Source organism: Lontra canadensis, unplaced genomic scaffold, assembly GCF_010015895.1.
Source record: "Lontra canadensis isolate GAN:19392208 unplaced genomic scaffold, GSC_riverotter_1.0 scaffold61, whole genome shotgun sequence".
Lineage (NCBI taxonomy): Eukaryota > Metazoa > Chordata > Mammalia > Carnivora > Mustelidae > Lontra > Lontra canadensis.
The window spans coordinates 10,417,763-10,421,952 of NW_022631055.1; the positions used below are offsets into that span (position 1 = coordinate 10,417,763).

A 4,190-nucleotide genomic window follows, 5' to 3' on the forward strand; every position below is an offset into this window, starting at 1 on the left:
CCCTCCCATGCAACCAGGATGAGTTAATATCTCCAGAACCAATGAAAGAGTAAATCCAGGATGGGAGAAGTGAGAGGGAAGTGGACCACCAGGGGCCAGCCTTGCTGCTCATGGTTCACCAGGTGCGTTCTACCTGAGGGACTTGGAGGAAGAGCAGACTCTGGAGATGCTACTGAATTTGAGAAGACACTATGTATAGGTCCGCGATTTACTTTCTTGTTCATCAGGAAATAACCCCTTTCAATTTAAAATTTAAAAATTTGGGGGGCCTGGCCAACTCCGTTGGTGTAGCATGCAAGTCTTGATCTCGTGCTTTGAGTTCGAGCCCCACACTGGGTGTAGAGATTACTCAAAAATAAGATCTTAAAGAAAAATCAAACCTTTAAAAATAAACATACAAATTTTTAAAAGTATTCCCATCTCAGAGAAACCATGTGATTATGTTAACAGCCTGTTCCAACTTATTTGTTTCAAAGTCTCACTCTCTGCTGCCCTCGAATTACCCTGCACTTGGCCAGGCATGCTCCAGGGAGCCCCAGTCCTGGCGTGCTTGATGGGACCTTGCAGAGGTGTGTTGACCGTCCCCTTTTCTGAGCTCTTGCTCTGGGCTTATGCCTCTTACAGTTTAAAACTATCCGGAGAGTCTCGCTTACCTCTTTTTTTCTGGGCAGATAACCCAGTAGGCACAGGGCACTGAGCTTCCTTAAAAAACCATCTTTGGGAGCCCCCCTGCCTTCCTGCTACTGTCTCCTCATTGCCTGATCAGTCTAATCAATTCTGCTTGAATTTCAAGGATTTATACAATCCTGCTGCTTGATACTGTCACCCTAACGCAACCTGTTACTGTGAGCAGTCACCATCAAAGTGACCACATACAGGAACTTTTTTTTCTGCCTCCCATCACTTGCTCATAGCTGTTCCCCCAAACTATTATCATATTGTTCTGTTGTTCGCTCTCCTGGCTCTGGTCAACCAAACGGTGACCAACAGGCATAGGGAAGCCCAGGAGCCTATGGAGAGAGGCAACCTGGAGGAAGACACTCAGTGTGGTGGGTAATTTGTGGAGGGGGCTGCAGCTAACCTCCCCTGGGGATGCAGGTTCTGGGTGGAGTTACCAAGTAGGTACAGTAGGCACAGTGCCTAGAGGCCCCCAGAATGTTCACATTTTAAATTCTTCATAATCAGAAGAAAAAGTAAGTACGATAGTCATGTTGTCACAATAAATCCAGCCTGGATTATATCTTTCTTTATTTTGCAGGAATAAAATACCATTAATTTTTTTTCTTTTTTTTTAATGGAGGAAGGGTTCCACGAAGACAAAAGTGCCTGGGGCACCGGACAGTTACAATTTGGCCCTAGGTAGTGTGACATTGCCTGGTTAAAAAAAAAAAAGAAAAAGAAAAAGAAAAAAAGAAAGAAATGGATATTCAGGTATTTGTATGAGACCTCTTGATTTTAAATACCAGGAACTAGTTTTAAAAAATTAAGCCAAAAAACATGTTGTGGCCCAACAAAACACGCGGGCTTAGCCGGCACTTTCTCAAAGGCCCGCGGCTGGACATGACTTCGGGGACACGCCTTGTGCCTGGGCTCAGGACCGACGAGGGGCCCTCCAGGCTCCGATGCTGAAACTCCCGCCCTGTCCGGTCCCGGAGGCCCGGCCGGGGGAGGCCGCCCTCGGTCCGCCTCCGGCCCCGGGCGCCGCGTGGCTGCCCCACTGGACGGCTCCGCGGACCCAGGGAGGCGCTGGAAGTCTAGGCCGGGGCCTCTCGCTCGCTGGTCACGCGGAGCGCGGGCAGGGGGCGGCCGCCGGCTAAGTGCGGCCGGTGAGCCGAAGCCAGCCCGCTCGGCCCCACCCCTCGGTCCGCGTCACCACCGCACCGAGGCCCGCCGGCCGTCCGGCTCCTCGCCCTCCCCGCTCCCCAGACGAAACTCCCGGAGGACGCCGAACGCGGCGGCCGAGGCTCCTCCTCCCGCGCTGCTTGGCGAGGCGGGCTGCGCTCTTTTCAACGCCCCAGCGAGCAGCCCATCACGGCCCTCCCAACCGGCCCTTCATCCCCCGGCGAGACCCTCGCAGGACGCCCCGCTCAGTCTGCCGCGGGTCGCGGGACAAATGCAGGCGACGCGGAGCCCGGAACCGCGAGTGCGCATGCTCCGCCGAAGCCCGCACCGGGCCTGGGTGAACCCTGATAGAGCCATCGCGAGGCCGGCTAAGCGGAGCTCCAGTGGCGCAATCGGTTAGCGCGCGGTACTTATACAGCAGTACGTGCAGAGCAATGCCGAGGTTGTGAGTTCGAGCCTCACCTGGAGCACGACCCTTTTGGACATCCGCAGCCCCCTTTTATCTCCTTACCCAAAGGAACCGGTTAGTCTCTCTTTAGCGTTCTCAGTTCCTGTCGCTGACCGCCTGCCTGCGCTTGTCGCTTCGCCGCTGGCAGGAAGCAGCTCGCCCTGGAGATTCTTACCCGCTGTGCAAACTACTTGTTGCCCCCAGCCACTCGAATCCGGACCTCTACTTAAGGCTTCCTCCTACTTGTCTTCCCAGGCCTTTCCTTTACCCGCATCCAGTCCCCGGCCACGGTACCGGCTAGGTAGAAGAGAGATACAGGCGCGCCGCACCGGCGGAGGGGCCCCGCCTGGGCATAGACGTCGAAAATCTACCCGGTGTGCCCCCGCTCCCGGAGCTGGGACGAGGTCTGGCTTCCCGTCTACGGCCCCTAGCCCAGAGCCGCGTGGGGCGTGGCTCGGCGCAGCGCTCTGTGGGTGGCGGGTCGCCAGCCGGACGACCACTCCGGGGAGTTGGGGCCAAGGGGCTCAGCGCAGGGCGAAAGTGGAGCAGCTGCTCCCCTCCGTCCGAACTGCAGACACCCTGACACCGCGGGCCCTTCTCCCCTCCCCAGGCACACTGGCCTCCCTGGGCCGACGTACAGAGTTTGGGAAATGTGCGCTGGGCGTTTTCCTCTCCCCATCTTGCGCCTCCTCTCCCCGGGGTCGGTGTGCAGTGGTGCCAGTCGCCAGTAGCCCCGGGAGCAGACGTTTTCTAGTGATGTCGAGTGGCGCCTGTCCTTTCATGCATGCCACAAATGCCAGGTTCAGAAGTCCTCCCGGGGCGAGGGGTAGGGGTGGGGGGGGGGGCAGGAAATCTGGTTTTTGCAGCTAGCACGGGAAAACTTCTCTGAAGCGTGGAGGCTGCTTTGCCATGGGGGTGGATGGGTGCCCCACATCCCCAGGAGGTGTGGGCGGAGCAGGGAACAAGTTTAGTCAGGCGAGAGTCGTCCCAAACGCGTTGTCCACGAGAGTGGTTTCTGCTGTTTTTTTGGACAGGATGGTAGTAAAACCCTGGGATGGAAAGTCTACCTGGAGCGCTGAGAAGCGAGATCTGGAAGGATTAGAGAAAGTGGAACCCCAGACCCAGACTGAGGTTGGAGAGCCTCATGCCCACCCACCGAAATGGGAGGAAGTCTGCCCTCCTCACCTAACCCGAGGCCAGGCCCTTCCCCAGCTAGAGCCTTTTGCTCACAGGCCCATACTCAGCGGATGCTGCGAAATCTAACTCAGGCCTGGAGACAAGTGTCTATCCATTAATAATAATAATAATAATAATAATAAAGTTTGCCTAAGTTAAAAAAACAATTTTAAGAAATAATTCACATACCATTTTAAGGTGTACAATTCAGTGGATTTTAGTACTATATATATATATATATATATATATATTTAGTATATCACCAAGGTATGTAACCATCACTAGGTTTAATTTTAGAACATTTTCAGCACCTCAACAAGAAACCCCATATCCTCTAGCTATCACCGCCCTAGCTCCCCAGTCCGGCCCTAAGCAACCACTAATCTACTTTCTGCCTCTATACATTTCCCTACTGGGGACTCTCATCTGAATGGAATCATACAACTTATGTATGGTCTTTTGTGACTGGCTTCTTTTTCTTAATGCTTTCAAGATTTCCCCATGTCCAACCCTGTATCAGTACCTGATTTCTTTTTATGGCTGATTAATATTCCATTGTATGGATTCTTCATTTTTGAACAAGGTGAAACATTTGGCCTTTTTAAAAGAAAATTCACCGAAAACGTTTTTTAAAATACACAAAGCATAAAGTGATCAGACTTGCCAAGTGAATGTTTCTGACTGTCCGCAGGTACTGACTCCAAGAACTGGTCAGAAACTTCTG

The 4,190-nt window shown here is 53.2% G+C and overlaps 1 non-coding gene across 1 annotated transcript; it reads left to right on the forward strand.

Annotated features, from left to right (window-relative positions):
• Positions 1-2,219: 2,219 nt before the first annotated feature.
• On the forward strand, positions 2,220-2,312 carry TRNAI-UAU. The gene is given in 2 exon segments: positions 2,220-2,257; positions 2,277-2,312. It is a non-coding gene; the product is annotated as a tRNA-Ile (tRNA).
• The last annotated feature ends 1,878 nt before the right edge of the window (positions 2,313-4,190 follow it).